We start from the raw sequence: 24,208 nt of genomic DNA on the forward strand, positions 1-24,208 counted from the left end.
GGTGCCTTACCTTCAACTACTTCTAACTTTTTTTTTTCTACCACTCCATTTCAGGAAGGGTCAATTGTATAACTGCTGCTCAGTGTGTCTTATACCTGAATGTAGTGTTATGTATGTTTAACTTTAAAAATAATGTTATGTTTTGTAAAGTGTTTTATAATAAGTTAGTACTATATGTGCTAAATGCTGGTATTGCGCATGACTGTAATCTGCTTGAAACTAGCATTTACTAAATGTTCAATGTGTATTATTAACTTGGAGCTTTTCTCCCCGGGCCTCTGCTGAAAATAGACATGTATCCAGTCGGACTATCCCGGTCAACAAATGTAAAATAAATAAAATAAATAAATAATCCATTCAGTTGACAAGTTAATGAACATGTTTGTTAGGGGGCAGACTAATTACTCTCTCTGTTTACTACAGGGCAAGTGGAAAGTGCACCCCACAACAAAGAGAAAGAAAAATAAAGTATCTCCCTCTATTTTGTTTGAGGTACAACGACATGTAAATATTCACCTCTGAACAGCGTGGTGCAAAGGTTGTTTGCTAACAGGTCACCATTGCTGTCTGTAACAGGGAAAAAAGGGCACCCTTAGTGTGATAGTCATCATATTGCAAGACTCACCTGCCTCACTTACTGCTCCAGGGCAGGTACTCACTCATTTTACTTGGAGAATACACCCACTTCATGGGTGGGTGAGCCACACTAAACAGTAGCTTTCATTACACTATGTCCCACACCAGTGTAATTGTGTTCCAGCTTTAGAGCCATGTCCTCTTTCTGGCATGGTCTCATATCTGAACTGCTTCCAGTAGGCTGCCACCATTCAGAGGAACCATTGGCTGCTCTGATTACAAGATTACACTGCAAACTATAAATCCATTTTTTTCACAGCAGTTTAGAAGCTAAATAGATATCAACTTTCAAACCCTGACTAAAAGTGCACTGTACCCAAAATGTGGAGTTTATAAGTGCTATATCCTGTTTTCTCCTGCATCCTAAAGACATGCTGAAAGTTGGTGATGGTCTAAATTACTAATATATGTGTATGTAGTATGCATGTGTGTGTGTGTCTGAGGGTACAAAGGTGTGCAAGGGTGCATATGTGTGTGTGTGTGTGTTTGTAGGAGTGCATGTGTGTGAATGTGCATGTGATTAGGGAGGGTTTTGTGTGTGTGTGTGTGTGTGTGTGTGTGTGTGTGTGTGTGTGTGTGTGTGTGTGTGTGTGTGTGTGTGCACGCGTGCAGATGTGAGCATGCATATGCACGTGTGTCTGTGTGTGTCTGTGTGCATGTGTGTGTCTGTGTGCATGTGTGTGCATGTATGCATGTGTGTGTGTGTGTGTGTGTGTGTGTGTGTGTGTGTGTGTGTGTGTGTGTGTGTGCATCTTGCAATAAACTGGCAGTTTGTGGTATTCAAGATGGGATCTATGCCTTACACCTGTTGTTCCTTATGCCTTACACCTGTTGTTCCCCTATGCCTTACACCTGTTCTTCCCTCAAGACTCCGGAGAAGGTATGCATGTTTCAGAAAATGAATAAATGAAGGTACAGTGAGACCACTCCTACAGGAGCTAACATTTGTCCACATTCACTCTTCGGCAATGGGCAAACAAAGGCTATTCTAACAGTCTATAATATAAGTTTATATTACCAAATACACATGTGCATATAATACTTCACAGTGGGTTAGAAGGAGGTGTCTGCTATCCTTGATTTTTTGTGAAAATACGTTCATGTTATAGCTTATAAATGTTTGCCTCCTATAAGCAAAAATATTATAAATCAAAATCCATGTCATTAAAAGAGCAAAATAGTTATTTAAAATAATGTTTAAATCATCTTTTTTGATTTACTTCTTCTACAGAGTTTTGTAAGCCATTCAAAACAACACTTCATTTTAACAGCTTCAAGCATTCATTAAGATCAGGGACCTCCTCCTTTGATTTTTGATTCTTGATGCATTCATTTTGTTTCAAAATATATTCCACATGTATTTTAGTTATATTCCTCTTCCCTCCATTATATCCTAAATGCTTTAGGAAGCATCCAACTTTAAAACAAGACAGTCTGACTTAGGTTAAACTTAGAAAAAGAGAATCTCTCAACTAACAAAAGTGACAGAAAACTACTTACTCTATTTATGTTTTGTGCACCCATAATTCTTTTTTCTTTCCTTTTCATGTACACCAGTTCCAGTTCCCCACTCCCCAATCATTCTTCTTTAATTTGTCATACAGCTGTGCATCAACCTCCACCAGTGGGAGTTAAATTTCATCCTCTGCTTGACGGTTTTACTTAATGATTTCACCTTCCTCAGCCTTTCTACTAACTCTATCATCTATTCCATCTTTGGCCTACTATTATTTTTTTTTCATTTTTTAGTTATCACTTTCTTTGCTATTAACATTGTTATCTAAAACATTTCCTCATCCAATTCTTTGCCCAGTTCTTACAGGTAATATCCCACTGCATTTATAAATAATAATGTAGTATGCAGTTAAAATTCCAATAAAGAGCTACAGAATGAACTTATTTTTCTGGAAAATAAAACATTTCTCTAATGTAGAGATAGCACAAGCATCTTGACAGTATATTTCATATTTTTTTTTTACTGAAATGATTTTTATTTTGATGAAATAACACAATAATTTAATACATTCATAACATTCAACAACTATTTACAGTATTTACATTTTGCCTGACAAAAAGGATTCAGGTAAAATATTTGTAGTTAAATAATAAGTTAATATATAAACTATGATAGTTTATAGGTTCATAGGTAGGTACTAGGCTATCTGCCCGAGGGCATTAATAAGCCTAGCCAGAGTGTGTCGGCTTTTGCCACCCCATTGATTAATTAACTGATCCTCTGTCAAGCAGAGCCAATGAAGTGATCCCAGGGGTGTATTTTCTGTTACCCATCCACTCGTATAGGTTCATAGGTTAGGAAGAGTTTGATTCCATCTGTAGGGTATCAATCAAATTCAAAACTTTCCTCCACGGACTATTAACCAATGGCTTAGGAAAAGTTCTTGACTCTTTAGTTGTTTTCTCCATTATTATGCATTTCTTCAGTGATGATAGAAATTCCTCCATTGTGGGAGCTACATTAGAGTTCCATCTTCTAGTTATACATTTTCTGGCTATTGCTAACATTGTCTACAACAACTACAGGTCATCTTTCTTCATATTATTACTATTAAAAACATTCAGTAAAATTAAAGACTTTGTCAAAACAAATATATCAGTATAGATAGCTTGAAGAAATTTGTTAATCTCATTCCAATATGGTTTAATATTAGTATAGTCATAAAAATATGAGACCAGACAGCATTAGTGGACAGACGACAACTCCAACATAACTTGCTGTTTGAAGGGTTCGTTTTTGAAAGTTTCTCAGGTGTCAAAAAGGATCTGTGTATAAATTTCCAATGAAAAATCCTCCAGAATTGTGAGTAAGAAGTTAGTTTAATAAAATGTTTGTTTTATCTTCCATTGATAATGATACTTGAAACCCTTTAGTTAGGCATTGCCAGTAAGAATCTTTGGGAGCTGTCTTATAGACAAAGTGTTATATAGATATGATAATTCATTCTTAACATTGATATTATTATATAGAATTCCAAAAATACAGTTTATAATTTTTGGTATGGTTTTGAAGGATGAGTTATGTATTATTCTACACAGATCCTTAGTGTATGCTGTGACACTCTGAGGAACCAACAAGTCATTAGGGGATAGGCCATAGGTTGACAACATACGTTGTGTATTCAAAGCTTGTTGGTTTTCAATACATTGCAACTAACAAAATAGGTTATTATATTCCCATAAACCAAAAATCTCTCTATGTGTTTTATCAGGGAAATCCCTTGTAATATTAAATGGTATTAAAAATCTATGCCACAGTTTTATATCTAAATTTGTGTTAATGAATTTTCTAAACACATAAAAATATTGTTTATTAGTGTTACTTTAATTTTGTTGTACTATACTGTAAATTTAAACTTAAATAGTGCCATATCTTATCTTTGTCAGTTACCAAAGCATTCTTTGATAAACAATTTTCATTCAAATAACTGTTTCCAATTGGAAGAGTATCTAGGATTTATCCAGTTCATCACTATTTTAATTATAGATGCCTTTATATAAGTTTCAATCTCTGGGAATTTTAACCCCCCTTGTTCCCATTTTCTGATATGATGAGGATATGCCACTCTATTTCTTTTGGGGTACCATAGGAATTTCATCAGAGTTGAAGTGACTTCTTTAAGGATTGTCTTTCCTGGTGGAAGTACAAGGGCTTGTGCTATATATAATATTTTAGGTAACAAAACAATTTTTATCAATTGTAACCTTTCATCAAATGTTATAAACAAATTATTCCATTTGCTTATTAATGTCTTGATTAAGTCTATGGCTTTAGCATAGTTAAGCTGTAAGGTTTCCTCTATATTCTTGCCTAGGACTATTCCTAAATAGTCTAGAGTTGAAACTCGGTTTCCAATAATATGATTACCTAGAACCTGTATGTTCTTTTTTATTTAATAACAAATATTTTGATTTAGATTTGTTGAAGGAGAGTCCTGAGATTTTTTGGAAATTTGTTGTTACTACATCCACTTCACCTAACACTTCCTTAGAGTTGGGTAAGGTAAGTAAGACATCATCAGCAAACATCATTATTTTAGAAATATATTGGTCATATATATTTATACCTCTTATCTTTAGGTTATTACATATTAAAATGGCAAGTATGTCTATGGCCAGAGCAGATATGACAGGGGACATGGGACATCCTCGTCTAGTACCACTAGTGATTTGGATTGCTTTGGAAGTAAAGGGACATAATTTGACATATGCTAGATTATTTTCATAGATTTTCTTTATAAATGTTATAAAAAAGGGGGAAAATCAAATAACTGTAAGACTTTAAATAAATAATCCCAATTTAAGGAGTCAAAGGCCTTTTGAATATCTAGACTTATTATCAATGCTATATTTCATAATTGTGAGTGAGAGACTACAGCCCTGATGTCTGGGGCACATGACATAGCATCTTCCTTGCAAACAAATGTGTTTTCCTTTTACTTGGCTTACTTCATTGATTATGGAAATTATCATATTCAACCATATGAACAATTTGCAGTTGATAGTCCTTAATAAGTACATCTGAGTAATGACCAATGTGTTTTGCTCAGTATCATATAAGCAAATATTTTGTGGTAAATAAAATCATATAATTTCAAACATAGTTTTAAAGTGTAGAGTACAAATATGAAATGTCAAACTTTTAAGCATTCTGTACATTTTAATTACCTTAGAGGAAAATGTACTGGTGGATCTGGCACTTTAGAGCTGCTACAATGTTGCTATGATACAGACTCTCATTTCTCTTAACCTCTGACCATTAAAAAGTGTAGCACACTGGTCTGTAAATGTCATAAGGTTAGAAAGACAACCACTTTCTTATTTTTCACAACAGACTTGTCTTTATACACTAGAAACTATATAGCTATCAATAGGGAATCTTTGTAAAAACTTATTTTATCTAGGTTTTGGTTATAGTTAAATACTTGCAATCAGGTGTGACTTTATGAGAAAGTCAGTAAGTCTGAGAAGAACAGGACAAAATCTGAGTGCCAAACATGCCTCTCTACTGTCCAGATTTTTGCCTCATTATTCTTGATTTGCTCCTCATAAAATTTGTGGCTTTCTGGAAAATCACTGAGTACTAAAGTCACTAAACAATGATATGTATTTGAGCATCAGAATTCATATTCCTTGAAAATGCATGCCAAAACAAACCCTGTTATTCTAGAAACTTTCCAAGTTTATAAGACAATATGTAAAATCTGTTCCTGTTTTGGGACTTTGTCCAACCACTATGTCAGGCTTTGTCCATACTTCTTGCACTAAGAGGTTGAGAGGTATGAGTCAAACTCATTGTATGGCACACATCTCATTTACTGAACCCAAGGGTAACAACAAGAAAAAAACTTTTACAGAGTAGCAAACACCCCGGGAACCCTCCATGTATGGTGCGTTGCTAGCCACACCCCTTACCTCCATGGGTAAAAGGAAAACAACATACACACACAAAGGTAAAAAAAGAAGTTCTAGTACCACAATTGTAGTAGAACAAATTAATGTAAAATATTTCTTAGACTTCTCAGTTTGGGGAGTTACTATCAGAGACACTAAATTACAGCGATTAGCATTCAGCAAGTGGCAGCTTTCCAAGAACCCCCCCCCCCGCCCTCACTATTTCAGTGACTGGATTACTGAAATAATTTGCATTAACCAGAATCACAGCTGAAATTGTGCATAACGCTGAGCTACCAAATTAACAGGAAATACAAAAAGTGATCTATCGACCCAGTAGTAATATGTAATAAAGAAATTGTCCTGTCTACATAAGAAGTTTCAATTGATGCCCCAGAGCCTCTAATTTGTTTCATCAAGCAACATGACTAGATCTATTTCACAGAGCTCCTTGACTGTCTTAATTTATTTCAAGTACAATGTAATGTTTCTCCGCATGAATGCATTGTTCCTTTATGAAAGAAAAAATAATTCCATTCTTTTCTGCAATGAATGAAGATTTATATCTGGGAGTATGTGTAAGGGTATAAAATCTTACATTATGAGACACCCCTTGGAGGGCATAGAGCCATTATGACACAGTATTCAGAATCTGCGGTCGTGCAGTGCTTTTTGTGGTTGTGCAGTGCTTTTTGTGTTGTGCAGTGCTTTTGCATAGGTAATGTACAGTTGCTGCATCATCAGACTTGAGGAAAAGAGTCACTGTGAATTCATTCTCCACTCCCACATTCCCAGTAATTCAACCTCTGACTTACAATATTCAGGCAAGATGAATAGTTTTATTACAAAGGTCAGAGTAAGCTCATACTTTCCAGAGAAAATGTAAAGTTCTGAAATATGTTCCTCAACAGTTTCGCACTCTGAAAATTGCTACTATCACAGAGTATGAGACATTTACTTCACTGTTTACTATGTACTCCTGGTTTCTGTAGTAACCATTTTATTTCAGCGTCATTAGGCAGCCCACCCACCAGTCTCATCTCTCCCTAGAGATCCCAGCTGCCTGAGCTGTCTTACAAGACTACTGAAGACCATTCTGTTGTTTGAGGATTACAGACGTTACTGGGGAAGGAGAAAGGCACTTGTTTTCTTGTTTTATAGTGCCAGTAAAAATGAAAAGTGCTTTAGGCACTTCTGAGTTGTTTCCCAGAGAAATACAGTCTATCTTCAGCAGTAGCTGCTTATGATGTTAATCTGCTAATAAAAATATAACCCATAAGTGAACCAGTCACATAACTTATGACTGCATGATTTTGTGTGTGTGTGTGTGTGTGTGTGTGTGTGTGTGTGTGTGTGTGTGTGTGTGTGTGTGTGTGTGTGTGTGTGTGTGTGCGCGCGTGTGTGTATGGGGGGGTTCACAGTTCTTGTGACAAAGAGACATACAAGTATGTAAAATTCTTAGTTAGCCCTTTTTAGATTCTTTCAGACTTTAGGGGGTAACAGTAATTTTCTTAACTGCCATGTTGCTAATTGCATGTCATCTCACATGTTCATTTGTGTTTTCTGAGCACATAAAAATCTTGGTCTCCACCATCCTCCAACTTTTTACAATCAACAGTATCTGAGACTTGAGCTTCAGCTACTGGTCCTTGTACCTGCAGGTCTCTATGGCAGACTCTGGGGTCATATCTTCTGACTTTGGTCTCATTGACAGTGAGGCATGACCACTTTATAAATCTGTACATGTACAAAGTGAATGTGATATGGCTGGGGTTTGGGCAAATCTAGAGGACGTGGATCAGTGTAACTATGTTATACTACCAGTATCTATACTCTTGTATCAGAAAATACCACAAAGAATGACATTGTTTAAAAAGCAGGCAAGAATAGTCAGACTATGTATTTATTTTTTATATGAAGTAGTGTGTGTGTGTGTGTGTGTGTGTGTGTGTGTGTGTGTGTGTGTGTGTGTGTGTGTGTGTGTGTGTGTGTGTGCACGTATATGCATTTGCGTGCATGCACACGTGTGTGTGTGTGTGTGTGTGTGTGTGTGTGTGTGTGTGTGTGTGTGTGTGCGTGTTTGTGTATTTGTGTATGCTATATAAAAACAATTTAGTGCTACACACATCTACACACACACACGCACACACCCACACACACACGGATACGCACACACACAGACACACACACACACACACACACACACACACACACACACACACACACACACACACACACAAAATAAAATGTATCTTTAGCATAAGTTAGAAAAAGTAATAGCGAAAGCTGCTCATGCTACAGTCTATTTTCTTGCTGCTGTTTCTTCCTGGAAAAGGATAGATGCCACAATCATAATAGAAAGCATAAATGCCTGCTGTGGATTTCCCAACTGTGCAAAACATGCATGTCAGGCATGTTGCTCATGCTTCTGAAGAACAAGGTGTAATTAGCCACTACCCTAAAACCTAACCATTCCTTCTGGACATTCATCCAGTAGCCCTTGCTCATTTCTATTCCCAAGATGCCAGCTGCATTCATAGTTGTATATTTAGTCCCTTGTTGCCATTGGTTGGCTGAACCTTTAACATGGCAGCCTCCTGCACATTACATAAGTACTTATTCTCTCCAACATAATTGTCAAGCTGACTTTTAAAAATGTTCAAGGTCTCTGATTCCCTGATCCTTAGTGGAAAAATGTTCTACAATCCTGATATGCTTCTGGTAACAAATCATCTCCTTTTTTGTTCTGCTAATTTTTGTTCTGAATAAAATTCCCCTTTTTCTCATTCTTGCAGGCTGATCTTTTAAAGAAACACATAGATCCTCCCTTAAAATTTCTCTAGGATCCACCAATGCTATGCACACCTTACCGCTTAGTAACCTATAAATGTTGCTGTAAATATTTAGATGCTTTAATATTTCTTCATTCTTTAATTTTTCTTTATAAATGATTTTTTTAGTATTTCTCCTCTGTACTGATTCATTAATTACATCTGCCACGGATAAAGTGTAAAATGTTTATTTATGTTCAGTAATTGATCTTACTATTGCTATAAATGACACCTTTAAGACCTTTGGGTCCATCACCTCCAATGTACCAAATATTAATCCAATAATACAATCTTTTTCATGGCTCTAACCTTAATGACCTGCATATGGAATTTGAAAGACAGATCATTACCAATGATTGTCATAAAATCCTTAATATGTTTTACCACTTCAAGTTCTTGACCAATGATTTCTACCTTTACATTTTTATAATTAAAATTGAGGCCTGTTCTGTTTGCCTTATAAATAAATTTCATTTAGACAGAAATTTAAATCATTGACAGCCTTAAAATTGTTGATGTCATCTCCAACTTTACAGTCATCTGCATTATTTGCAGATCCAACTTTTGTTGGACATAGACAAGCTGGCAAACACAATATTAAATAATATAAGCCCTAGAATTGACCCTTGAAGGACTCCCTTGTTTATAGGTAACACCTAGATATTTCACTTTTAAAAACAACATATTGCACCTTTTCTGTTAACCAGAGACATATGTTTTTACTTTTAATCATTCCAAACGTTCAATTATTTTCTCATGCTGGACGGTGTTGGAGGCTTTGGAAACATCCAGGTAAATTATCAAACAAGTGTTTCCTTCATCTTGCAAAAAAAAAAGATATTTTCTCATAGAAACTGGACTGTCATATTAATGTGAATCTACCTTTGATAAATCCAATCTGTCTTCCATTTCTATGCCATAATTTTTTCAATGATTAAATATTCTAATAAGAATCTCAAAACATTTACAAATAATTGAAGTCAGACTTACTCTTCTATAGCTTGACACTTGACCATCCTTAAAAAAATGGGAATGATGTATGATTTCTTCCAGTCATTTAGGATAATGCCCTGAAAAAGCAGCCTATTAAAGACTCCTAATAAAGATACTGCCAACTAGTTTGACATTTCTTGCAGTAACTTACCTGAATACGATCAGGACCCATTGAACAATTTTGTTTAACTTAAAAAAAAAAACATTCTTCACAACATACAAAGAAATATAATGACATTCTATATCAGAATCAATAGAAACCTGATGAACTGATTTTAAATTATTTTAGAAGGAAAAATCTGCAAAATAATAATTAAATAACTCTTGTCATAGTCTATCAGTTACAACATTGCTATTTTGTATGATAACCTCCTAACCATGATCTTATTTCTTAGTGTTGAAATACTTAAAGAGTGTTTTATGATTACCAGTGATCTTAATTAAAGAGATACAAGGTACAGGGATTGATTCTTATCTCTGGTTAATGGCTAGACTTGCAATAGTCTGCAGACTGATAGTCTAGTATTTACTAATGAAACTATAAAGATTATTCATATGCTTGTGTTTTAACACTCAGTCCCATTTTCAACATTTTGTTTACAGTATTTAAGCATTTCTATAATGCATTGTAGTATGTGGTAGATTGTTTTATAGAAGTGATTTTTTAAGTAGTTTAATTAAAGGTCTGTTCCACTGTTAACCCTTTTTTTATCACTTTACTTGTTTTGTCTAATGATGTCACACAAATATATCTGACTATCAGCCATCCATATTCCTTCCCCAGGTTTTGACTTCACCACTTCCAGTCCACACTCATGAATTTACGTGAAAGTTAAACTTTATTTAACTTTAACATATCATAAAAAACTATATCCTGACAGGTAATGAATAACTGCTAAAATAAACTGAGTTGTAGTCTGAATTTTTAACCATTGGCACAGCAAGTTCTGAAATTAAATCACATTTACTAACAAATATTAAATATGGAATATTAAGTTCCCAGTGGCTTCCACCACCAGTTAAGAAAAATTTTGTTTATACATCATATTCATGAAAGAACATTCCATCTGTGACTTACATGATCTAGTTTTCAATTAATAACCAGGCAACTGAAGTCATCCAAAACTCAGGATGGATTCTTATGTTTAAATGTCTTTAATGTTTGCATAAAATAATGTGTGCCATTGAACTAGTGTTCAGTTTTCTATACACTAACATAATTTTAATTTATCCCTATCTAGTAACATTCTTTAATACAATGCAATACTCAGGGTTTCATTTTCTTAATTGTTGTTGCCTACTATACTATTTATAGATTTATGAATTAGTAAAATTACTCTTCCCCTTCCAATCTTTCCTTACGACTTCATAGTTATTAAAATCTGGAAATAATAGACCATTGCAAGCCCAATCATCTGAGATAGCAATTATGTTTAACTGATGTTTTATAATCAGATCAAGTTCTTTTCCTTTTTCCTTCTCATACTACGTGCACTTGTATGATAACAACGGATGTTATAACTCTGTTTAATAATTCCTACTCTATTATCTTTCCAAGTATTGCATGCTATAAAAAAATCTTACATTCCTTCTTAATGGTTGAGTCAAAAGATTATTTTCATAATGAAATGCAGCATGTCTGAGCCAAACATATCCATGCAGTAAGCTGTTCCTTTCCTCAGTGTGTTAACACATTAAAACCTTTTAAATAGCATTGTCTTCTTAAACAAGTATTAAAAATTTTAGCCTTTGAGTGATCATAGTTTGAAAAGGCCAGATATTGTGGAATTTGACAGAAAGGTAACTTTACATTATTTTCAAGAGAGATAATATGAAGTTTACAAATATCCATTTTCATGTGTTTTAAAGAGACTTTAGGTAAATCCTTTGATCCAGCCATCACTACATATCCATTACACATCTTCTTATTCAGTATAAGCTTCTCACACTTTATAACTAATTCATTTAATTTGACTTTTTGCTTAAAGCACTCACTATATTTTTCTTCTTATTTAATGATGCTATTGGTTTCAGTTAATGTCCTAAGTGAGAATTACATATAATCAGTAAATTATAATCTCATTAGATCCTTTTTCCTAAGAATTTTCTTATTCAGTTATGTAATTATCTATTCACTGAATATTCAAAAAGCATTTCTTTTTTACTTTTTTTGCTATTATCTATAGGTTCTAGAAGAATTCTTGTATTCCTCCCTTTTCTTTTTACTTTACTATTCCTTTGACCCGAGGGGGATAAATCTTCATCTAACAGCACAAACTGTAAGGTAGCTACAACAGTCCCTAAGAGTTCTGTGATAATGTAATTATTCTCATTCTTGGGTGTTTTTATCCTATTCAGAATTATAACTTCAGGAAAACAATGTGACTATACTTTGCTACTGTCCTGTGAATTGATCCTGTCATTCTGCCTAAATTCTAAAATTTCATAACCTGTTGCAAGTTCATGTAATTATCCTAAAATAGTTTGAATAATGCCTGTATCCTGCATTTGAAACATACTTTTGTTTCCTTTATTTACATCGGAGTAACTTAAGTCATTATCCTTTGGTTCATGTGTAATATTATGCCAGTCTTTATATTATCATCATGTGTTACAGGACTACTTTCCTTCTGCCTTAAAATGAGATCTGAATTTCATAACAGTTTCCTCACAAAAAAGTAAATGAATTAGTATATAAATAAATGGGAAATAAGCCACTCTAAGCAAACATGCACCCTGCATTACTCTTCCAAGTTGTGAAGAACTTGAATGAGGATGCAATATAAACCTACCCACAAGAAGAAGGACCATATGCCAATGTGTCACATGACAAATGAAGGCTATGGAAAGATCATCACTGAAGGAGTTTGACTCAGGGAACTCATCTGACAGTGAAGGTATTTTTGCACCATTTGTTACACATCAAGGATGGTACTTTAGTTGAGCGCCCATAAGCTACTCATTGGTTATCATTTAGTTAGTGCCTTGCACATAAATGGCACCTTCACCATAGATGGTGTGACGATTGGGGAGAAATGGCGAAGGCTGCCAGCCTAGTCAAATAGAATTTGATATATAATTCTGGCATTTGTAAATAAATGTAAAATACAGGCTTGTGTTGTAAATGTAAGAAAACACTGTAAAATGTGAACTTTAAGATTGTCGCAACATTGCCATCTGCTGTAAGGAAAACCAAGCCAAGTATTTCAAATGTGTCTTGTAAAGTTGAAAAGATCTTACGAATCTCTTTAGTGTTTTACAGGTCAGTTACAGTGAGTCTGGATGAAGGTTTCATGCCCATTGTTTTAAGGCTAAAGTTTATGACCAGAATTTAGATGTGGAAGGTGCTTTATTGCTCTAGTTTCTGCTAGAATGTATATGTGAAATGCCTTGTATTGTTGTAAGTTTCAGAGTAGGTGTTAGATTGCTAAATAATGCAGTTTGTGGCCTGAGAACTCATACCAGGTGTTAAGATGATGCAATATGAATACTGGGAAAACCTAAGTGTCAAAAATGATGTAATTTGGGAAGGGCCTTAGAGACAAGTTTGTTAGTAATGTTTAAATACTATTTCTCACAAGAGACTGAGAACATTTTGATCCTGATATCCAACTTATCAGCACTCTGCCTTGTGCTCACATGTAAGTTTTAGCACTGTGATTTATTGTAGGAATAGTTAAAGCTAGTAAAGATTAATTAGGTATTTTTCTTTGAAATAAGACCTGTCCTACTGTATTATTTTAAGTTTCTGTGTGAGCTCTGAACTCCTAGATATCTCTGTGATGTAGTAGTTTTGTCTTGTGTTCTAATTATTTATTATTAAATATTTTTAAAACCTTCTACCTGTGGCTGTTTTGTGTAGAGATAAGCTCTAGAGTACATTGCATATTTATAGAGGTCATTGTAATAGGCCACTCTAAAGTAAGCCTTGACTGTTAGTCATACTACCATTGGATAATAATATTGCACATTAATAATTGGACACCCTTTTAAGGGCCTTTTAGTAGCTGATATTATTCACTGGGTGGTGGCAGTAATTACTACCATATAGTCTGGGTAAAGGGGAACAGTTGGAGAATCTGTATCAGCCTTTCCCAGGAGTGCCTGTGAAGTTGTATAAATACTTATCTCAAATTGTGTGTGTATTGTGTCAGCTACTTGGCAGGGACACAAAGCACTGGTTGGACAGAGAGGGTACTGGGAGGTTTTAGCTTGCCTAGTTAGGCTGAGACCTGGACCCTATAGCTGTGCCAGTGGGGAGTCTTACTGGGGACCTGGTGAGCAAAGGAGCAACCAGCCCCAGAATGACTGTGATCTCCATGTGCACTTAAGGGAAACTGTATTTTACTGTGTGTATTAGTTAACCTTTCCTCTTCTATGAGATGACCTCCCTGGCGTTAGAGGTGAGGATTGAGGCTCCTTGATTGCTGGGCCAGGGTATGGTCATCACAAGTGTTTGGTAGTGGTAGGATTTACTTCACACAATGATTGGCTTGTAGTGGTGTGGGTAGAGCGAATTCCTGTAGCTTATGTACAGTGATCTCTAAAAGTGTTTTGTACTCTAAAACAGCCACGCAGTGTATACTCAGAGTTCAGATCACAATTATTTTATTTCTTTTGTTAGCTTAGTGTTAGTCAGGGTGAGCAGGCAGCATGTCAGCAGAAGAGTATGGAAAGCTGACAAGGAGCCAGCTGGTGGAGATGTGCCAGGCTAGGGGACTGGTGCATGGAAACCTGACTAAAGCAGACCTGATTGCAGCCTTGGTTACAGCTGCATCAGAAAACAGCAGCCTGGAGGACAATCAGACTGACAGTGGAGATACAATTTCCTCGGAGAATGGACAGCTCAACCTTTCTGCAGTGGACTTAAAAATCCAGCTGGAGCTAAAGAGACTAGAGTTGGAGGCCAGGCATATGGAACTAGAGGCAGCTGAGAAAATGAGGAGTCTACAAGCTGAGGAAAATTAACAGCAGAGGAGGCATGAGGGAAATGCTGACTCTTTGCCAGAGTCATGGAGGTAATGGGGAAGGGAGTAACCGGACCCCAGAAACACAAAAGACCAGTAAATTTCTTCCACAGTTTAAAGAGGGGGATAATTTTGATAGCTTCATTCATATGTTTGAGCAGGTATGTAAACAATATGAAGTTAACCAAGGGCTCTGGCTACGGTTCCTGACCCCCTTACTCCATGGTAAAGCTGTAACGTCTTTAGCAAAGATGCATGACACTGACTGTTTTGATTACACTGCTGTAAAAATACATTTATTAGAATGTTTTAAGCTAACACCTGAAATGTATAGGAAAAGTTTTGTGAGCATAGACGCAAGGCAGATGAAAATTTATGTGAATATGTTGTTGAACTGAGCACTTATTTTCATAGCTGGGTGAGTGGTTGTCAGGTCACCACTTTTGAAGGGCTGGCAGACCTTTAGCTAAGGGAACAAGCACTTTGCTTGAGGACATGAACATTTGGTTAGCTGTTAAACAGTGTGCTACTTCAGAGGAGTTGGGGAAGAATGGAGACCTATACCTAGCAAGTAGGGCAGCCCTGCACAGGAAAGGGACCCCCCAGTACTGTTCATGGGTCTAAAGGAACTCATGGTGGGCAGCACATACTGCCCAAACAGAATCCACCAGTAGCAGGGGAAGCTACTAGTCCAGCTACACGTCCAGGATCTAGGGTTAAATGTTTTGAATGCAACCAGTGGGGCCATGGGGCATACAGATGTTCATGGAGGCATAGTGGGGAACCAAAAATGAGAGAGCCAGTAAGTGGGAAAGACAAAATGCCAATAGTAGGTTGTCTTGAGACAACAGGGGTATGGAACTACCATCCTGCAGATGTCCTGAGAGGGAAGGATTTGGATGAGGCAGTACTATGTACTTATGCAGTTACATGCAATAAGGCTAGGAGACAAGAATGTGGGTATGGTAGCCTGGGGGAGACCCAGACAGACTGCATACTTGCTGCCAGGACTGCTGAGGTGTTTATTTCAGAGAGTGAGCTACGCTGTAGCAGTGAGACTGAATGTGAGCCACAGCTGATTGTGGGTACTGATGTTCCCTTGGACAGGGTAACTGCAAAGGTAGAGATGAGTAGTAGTACCCAGGCTGACAATGAGGCACTGCTGTCATAGGATGCCAGACTTCCTGTGGAAGGGAAGCTGGGAAGGGTTACAAGGAGAGACTTGAGGCAGACTCAGCTCTCAGACCCTACATTGCAAGGCCTGAGGCAGGTAGCTAGGGAGGGACCTGATTCTCAAGGGAAGGAGGAATCTGTACACTAGGACAAAGGGTTACTATACAGAGAGTGGACCCCTGAGGGAGGGCTAGAAAGTGAGAGAGTACAACAGTTGGTAGTGCCTAGAGCTTACCATCTAGCCATAGCCTATGATATTCACTTTGCAGGCCATATGGGCATAAAACATACAAAGAGGCATATTATGCAAAACTTCTATTGGCCTGGAATTTCCAGAGATGTAACAGGGTACTGCAGGACCTGTGAGCAGTGCCAAAAGGTAGGCAAGGCAGGAGACAAGGTGAGATCTCCTTTGATGCCTTTGCCTGCGATTGAGGAGCCATTTCAGAGGGTAGCTATGGATATTGTGGGTTCTCTGAATACCTCAAGTTCCACAGGGAAAAAGTATATCCTAGTGGTAGTGTATTATGCTACACAATACCCTGACGCAGTGGCTTTGTCCTCCATTGAGGCAGAAAAGGTGGCAAATGCTTTGCTAGTGATTTTTATCAGGGTAGGTTTCCCAAAGGAAGTACTGTCTGACATAGGTGCCAATTTTATGTCGGACCTGCTGGCTTGTCTGTGGAAATCCTGTGGGGTGAAGCACATGAAGACCACCCCCTACCATCCCCAGACTGATGGTCTTGTTGAGAGGTTAAACTCTACAATCAAGTCCATGCTACGGGCATTTGCAGCTCAGTTTAAGAGGGAGTGGGACAAATATTTGCCCCATCTGTTGTTTGCTTGCAGAGAGGTTCCCCGGGAATCCACAGGGTTTTCACCCTTTGATTTGCTGTATGGGCATAGGGTGAGGGGACCGCTAGATTTAATTTGAGATGAGTGGGAAGGTGAGTGTGAGTCTCATAAAGAGTCTGTTGTGGCATATGCCCTGAACCTCAGGACAAGGCTCAGGGAACTCATGGGCCTGCCCCAGGAGAACCTGGCAGAAGTCCAACAACAGAAAAGGGTGTGGTATGACAGGAATGCTCGAGCTAGAGAGTATGCTGTAGGGCAGCAGATGATGGTTCTCATTCCTGTCAGACACAACAGGTTGCAAGCAGTTTGGGAGGGACCCTACAAGGTGGTAAGAAAGGTATGTGATTTTAACTACATGGTGGAAGTGCTAGACAGATGGCAGGAGCACAAATTGTACCATGTTAACATGATGAAACCTTACCATGATAGGGAGGACCTCGTGCTGAGCATTTGCAGTGGATTGCAGGAGGAGTCTGAGAGAGTTCTTGTGACTGATCTCCTCAGTGAGGCTCGGGCTGGCACCTCGGTGGAAGGAGTAGGAATGTCCCAGCATCTATCTCCTACCCAGGTTCGAGAAATCCGAGCAGTGTTGCAGAGGTTGGGAGCATGTTCACCAGGAAACCAGGGAGCACACACCTGGTGCAGCACCAGGTGGATACAGGACCCCAAAGGCCTATCAGGCAGGCCCCTTATAGGGTGCCTGAGAGAGTCAAACAGACTCTGAGAGAGGAGGTACAGGAGATGTTGGAATTAGGGGTGATTCAAGAGTCCAACAGTACCTGGGCCTCACCAGTGGTACTGGTGCCAAAGAAGGATGGCAGCACCAGGTTCTGTGTGGATTACAGGAAATGTAATAGTCACACAGAATCAGATGCTTACCCCATGCCTAGGACAAATGAGGCCCTAGAGCAGCTGGGTGGGGCTAAGTATCTTACAACCATTCATCTTACCAATGGTTACTGGCAGGTGCCCTTGACTCCCAGTGCTAAAGAGAAGTCAGCCTTTGTGATTCCTTTTGGCTTGTATGAGTTCACAAATATGCCCTTTTGGATGAAGAATGCCCCAGTGACTTTCCAGAGGCTGGTAGATCATATCTTAGCAGGAGCAGGAGGGTTTGACCTTGCTTACATGGATGATATTGCTATCTACAGCCATTCCTGGCAAGAGCACCTTCAGCATGTCAGGGTGGTGCTGGGCAGACTACAGTGGGCAGGGTTGACCATTAAGCCGAGCAAATGTCAGGTGGGTATGGCAGAGGTCTCCTACCTATTACATAGAGTGGGGAGTGGTAAGATAAGGCCAGAACCTGCCAAAGTGGAAGCTATTCAGGCATGGCCAGCACCTGTTACCAAAAAGCAGGTGAGAGCATTCTTAGGGACAACAGGTTACCAGCGAAAGTTTGTTCCCAATTATAGTACCATAGCTGCTCCCCTCACAGACCTGACAAGGAAGAGCAGGCCAGATAAGGTAGTGTGGACCCCAGTGTGTGAGCAGGCATTTCAGAAGCTTAAGGAAGCTTTGGGAGGACCCCCTGTGTTAGCCAGTCCAGACTAAGGCAAAGAATTTGTTGTGCAGGTGGATGCTTCAAACTATGGGTTTGGAGCTGTACTTAGCCAGATTTCTTCAGATGGAGAAGAGCACCCAGTGGTAGGCTCCAACCCAGGGAGGAATGCTATGCAGCGGTAGAAAAGGAATGTCTAGCCATAGTGTGAGCTCTACAAAAACTCCAGCCTTAACTGTATGGAAGAAAATTCACTGTAATGACAGATCACAGCCCTCTAACATGGTTAAAAAGAGCCAGTCAGCAAAATTCCAATTTGCTAAGATGGAGTCTGGGGATGCAAACATATGATATGTCAGTGCAGCACCACAGTGGGAGTAGCAATGTCAATGCAAATGGGCTCTCAAGACATGGAATGGGGTGAGGTACACCCAGATAGACCTGTCAATTCTCAAGCAATGTTTCTCAAGAGACACTTGAAAAACTTGCTTGAGTTCCCTGGGGGGGGGGATTCGATGACTGGGGAGAGATGGGTGAATGCTGCCATCCTAGTCAAATAGAATTTGATGTATAATTCTGGCATTTGTAAATAAATGTAAAATACAGGCTTGTGTTTTAAATGTAAGAAAACACTGTAAAATGTGAACTTCAAGATTGTTGCAACATTGCCATCTGCTCTAAGAAAAACCAAGTCAAGTATTTAAAATGTGTCTTGTAAAGTTGAAAAGATCACATGAATATCTTTAATGTTTTACAAGTCAGTTCCAGTGTGTCTGGATGAAGGTTTCATGCCCATTGTTTCAAGGCTAAAGTTTATGACCAGAATTTAGATGTGGAAGATGCTTTATTGCTCTAGTTTTTGATACAATGTATATGTGAAATGCCTTGTATTGCTGTAGGTGTTAGGTTGCTAAATAATATGGTTTGTGGCCTGAGAACTCAGACCACATGTTAAGATGATGCAATATGAATACTGAGTAAACCTAAGTGTCAAAATTGATGTAATTTGGGAAGGGCCTTAGAGACATGTTTGTTAGTAATATTTAAATACTATTTCTCACAAGAGACGGAGAGCATTTTGATCCTGATATCCAACTTATCAACACTCTGCCTTGTGCTCCCATGTAAGTTTTAGCACTGTGATTTCTTGTAGGAATAGTTAAAGCTAATAAAGATTAATTAGGTATTTTTCTTTGAAATCAGACCTGTCCTACTGTATTATTTTAAATTTCTGTGTGATCTCTGAACTCTTAGATATCTCTGTGGTGTAGTAATTTTGTTTTGTGTTTTAATTATTTATTATTAAATATTTTAAACCCTTCTACCTGTGGCTGTTTTGTGTAGAGATAAGCTCTAGAGTACATTGCATATTTATAGAGGTTATTGTAATAGGCCACTCTAAAGTAAGCCTTGACTGTTAGTCATACTTCCATTGGATAATAATATTGCACAGTAATAACTGTACACCCTTTTAAAGGCCTTTTAGTATCTGATATTATTAACTGGGTGGTGGCAGTAATTACTACCATATAGTCTGGGTAAAGGGGCACAGTTGGAAAATCTGTGTCAGCCTTTCCCAGGAGTGTCTGTGAAGTTGTATAAATACTTATCTCAAAGTGTGTGTGTGTGTGTGTGTGTGTGTGTGTGTGTGTGTGTGTGTGTGTGTGTGTGTGTGTGTGTGTGTGTGTGTGTGGTGTCAGCTACTTGGCAGGGACATGAAGCACTGGTTGGACAGAGAGGGTACTGGAGGTTTTAGCTTGCCCAGTTAGGCTGAGACCTGGACCCTATAGCTGTGCCAGTGGGGAGTCCCAGACTAACTGTGATCTCTGTGTGCACTTAAGGGAAATTGTACTTTATTGTGTGTATTAGTTATCCTTACCTCTTCTATGAGATGACCTCCCTGGTGTTAGTGGTGAGGATTGAGGCTCATTGATTGCTGGGCCAGGGCACGGTCATCACAGTTGGCATGGCCAGTCATAGTTTTGTAGACTGGAGAATTTAAATACAGTGCTCTGTTATACTCTGTTTTTGCAATAGCCAGATGAAAAATGCAACCATACTCCATTGTCTTCTGGAGACTGGTGAAAAAAAAAGTACACCATGATCAGACCTGCCTACATCATGTGTGACTTCAAGTAGTCCACAGTCAATGTCCTGCCAATGACATACCCTGGTGCATGGATGAAGGATTGCAATTTCCACTTCACAAAGGTTATATATAGAGTTAGATGCAAGCATAGCACCTGACAGTGCTCTATGGCAATAACAATACATTCACCACACAGGTCAGGGAATCACTTGCACTGAGCTTCCCTGACCCTTGTCAGACACAGGACGGGTACCATCAAGTCTAAGTGGCTTTTCTCAGTGAGGCAACAGTAACGTTCAACTTCATGGAGGACTACTGAATGTTTGAAATGCCAAAGCATGGGACAAGGCATTCAGAATCTACATGACTGCCTCACATGGTACTTCCCTCTTTCTGGTGTACTACAGAGCTTAATTAAGCTGGCATTCACAGAGTGCAAATTGCTGTGGAGTCCTTGCACTTAGGCTGAAAATTCTGTTGGGAATATAAACATATGACTGTGGAGTTGGTGCAAAATACCATTCAACAAAAAAAGAACCAAACTTCTGAGGTTTGTAAGTCTTTGTAAAAAGGAGGACGACCTTACCCACAGAATCTCATGATATTGGCAAGGGAATATCATCTGCTGCATGTGCTGGTCTTGAACAATGAAGTTGACATCAGCTGAAAGTTAATATTTATTATCCACATTTATCTGCTATGACCCCATGTACACTGTCTTTGACCACGCACACACAACTTTACAAAGTAATCACAGCACTGAAACAAAATTCATCCTGCACATGGATGCACCTTCCACCAAAAATACACAATGATGAAACTGAGCAACAAAAGAAACAAAGAATCAAACACTGAAATCTTCCAGAGGGCTGTGTACACTTTTGTCCTAACATAGAACGCAGCCTTTTTCAGAATAAATACCATTAACACTTTCACATTTTAGTAGCACTAACAATTAAGATCAGATTAACTCGTTAACCAATAAAATAAACAACTATTCAAATTCAAACCAGTTCACATTTGATAGTTCAAACTGGACTATTGATAGTTTTACTTTACCCTGGAAATGTTCCTGCATTCAATCTGATCTGCCAAACCATTGCCACCATTGCCTTGTATAAAGACCTATTTTCCCAATTTCCATCTCCATCATTATATGTAACCTTATCAAATACAAAGAAAGTAATTCTTTTCAGTAGAAAGTATTCTTATGCAATGCTTTGTTACCATATTTTTCTTTATGCTCAATACGTGTTCTTAAATGTATAATTTCCTCTCCATTTTCCCACACAAAATGCAGTACATTTTGTGCATATAGCAATACATACCACATCAACTGTACAGCAATTAAAATTACCAGAAGCAGCAATGACCCTTGGATACCCAGCAAGGGCAATGCATGGTCCCAAATGTGTAAACCTGCATTGTACAGTTTCCACATCTCATCTTCCCAAATATAAACTTTTTTAAGAACTGTTGCTTACCATGACAGATTTAATATTAATAATGAATTTCTAGGTGAAGTTAGGTCTTTGACCTCACCTACTTTACAGAGCTTCAGTATTTAATACCACATTCCAGTTTAAATGTATTATCTGTTTAACCACTCCTCTGTCCACAGAATGGTGTAAAATCATAGAAATTGTTGAGGGACAAACTGGGTTAGACTTTTTGTTTATAAATGGTTTGATTAAATTTAGGGGGGGGGTTATTAGATCTTACCTCTATTGTCTCTTGAAAAATTGTATCAAGAAAACTTCAGGGATAATTTCTATCACAAATATCTTTTTTAAGAAATTACATTCAGAATCAAACAATCATATAATTTGAAACAATCCTGGAAAGATGAGTTATTCGACCCTTGATAATCTTCCTTTTTAGCTCAACATTTTACCTGCTATTAACATGTATATAATTGTTAGAAAATTAGGGGTTTCTATAGATGGTGGATCTATAGATCCCCTCACTGCTAGATACAAACTATTTATTCTGACAGATAAATGTATTTAAAGACTATGGTTTCTCCAAATGATGCAGTATCTCTTTTAAAGCATTATCTCAAGATATAGCTATTTGAATTAGCCTTCAAATGCATTGTTTTACAAATGCTGTTACTGCTGTGTCACGTTATTTCACCTACATTAGCTTCATAATTATTATATTTTATATTTTGTATTCTATTATTCTATTTTTTATTTTGTTTTATATTTTATTTGCAATTCATAGTTATTAATATTCTACATGTTCAGTACAGTCCTTGGGTTCAAGCACTTAAAATTGAAATTAATCTCAGAAAATCTGTTAACCTGCCTATGAACTACGAATAGGAAAATGCATATCAAGAGCTTACAGACCAGACAAAGCATATCAGTATTAAAATATTGATGATGTGAATAAGCTAGTTGGTTTGTAAAAAAGACAATAGTCGGAATGACAAAAGAACTGTGACCCTACAACTGACATGATCCCATGCTCTTAAATCAAGAATATTTACAGATAAATTAGATGCGTTCAGCTAGAGAAGGAACTTTTATGTCTGACTTTGCAAAATTCTCTGAATTTGTCTAGGGTAAAGAAGTTAAGGTGGAAACAGAATAAAAACTTTTTGCTAAGTATGTTCAGGAAATCTTTGTACAGCAAATCTGCAAGACTGAATTAAATGTCACCTGTTCTTCAGAACATCTATGATCTGAAAGTGAAATGTGTACCAGAGAAGCCACAAAACAAAGCAAATATGATGGGTGACCAATACATGCTAGCAAAGTGTGAGGAGTTTCTAGAACTATAGTACCTATTGAGTAAACGGTTAGTATGTTGCATGCCAGAATAGAGTGGCAGTAGCTGTTTCAGATTCTTCAGTGGCCTACATCATCTGAAAAAGAAGATAACTAATTTAATCAAATTCAATTGCACTATACCACGGACTTCAATCCATTTTGAAATTTCACTTTGTAATACAGTGGCTTGCATGGTTTCCTTTAGTTTATTATGTTAGGTTTAGAACACTATTTGCTTCTCTTTAGACATTTTGATAAACATTTATATAGTTTCATTTAGCTTTCTACTTATTGACTGTGTCTGACGTGTGTATTTTTTTTTTTCATTTTATGGATGTATCTGTAAACTTTTGCTCCAGTTTTATAAATTGCACTATTTCATGTTGTATTGCCATTAAGATCTGGTTGAGGCTGACAAGGGTACAGGGGCAGTCCTCTGACAAATTTAAGATAGATAAAATAATCAAAAAGAAGTTAAGCTTCCCCCAAGAACTAACAGTGTTCCTGTATAAACATCCAATGAAATACTGAATAAAATCAGGAATCACAGAAGCACGGCAGAATTAAAAACATAAAAAAAGATTTATTGCAATTAATAAAGCAAACAAAATTAAGGTAAGTGCTTACCATTTAAGTCTGATGTGATTATTTTTAATATGGCTGTGTGCTTTATCTGTATTAGCCTTTGGTAGACTGAGCGATTCTCTCTGGTTGGTCTTTTCATTGGCCATCCAAATACTTTTTAGTATACAGTGGTTGGTTCCTTAGTTATAGGTTCTTTTTTCCAGCGTTAATGCCCAAGTCTGATACAACTGGTTTTCAATAAGGATGTGTGTCCTATCTGCAAGGGCTATTGGTAGATCGAGTGCTTCTCACCAAGGGAGCTGTTCAGCGTCATTGCCCAAGGCTGAATGAGGTGCTATTTTCACACTTCTGATTGGTTTTACTTTCACATCGCAACAAGATAGGTCATCAGT

General features: G+C 37.5%; 1 protein-coding gene across 2 annotated transcripts in view; it reads right to left on the minus strand.

Annotated features, from left to right (window-relative positions):
* ARHGAP31 (Rho GTPase activating protein 31) overlaps positions 1 to 24,208 on the minus strand; it is an 870,295-nt gene that overhangs the window by 637,807 nt on the left and 208,280 nt on the right. The gene's annotated exons all lie outside the window — the stretch shown is intronic.

This window comes from Protopterus annectens, chromosome 5.part1, assembly GCF_019279795.1.
Source record: "Protopterus annectens isolate FY-2018-M chromosome 5.part1, PAN1.0, whole genome shotgun sequence".
Taxonomy (NCBI): Eukaryota; Metazoa; Chordata; order Ceratodontiformes; family Protopteridae; genus Protopterus; species Protopterus annectens.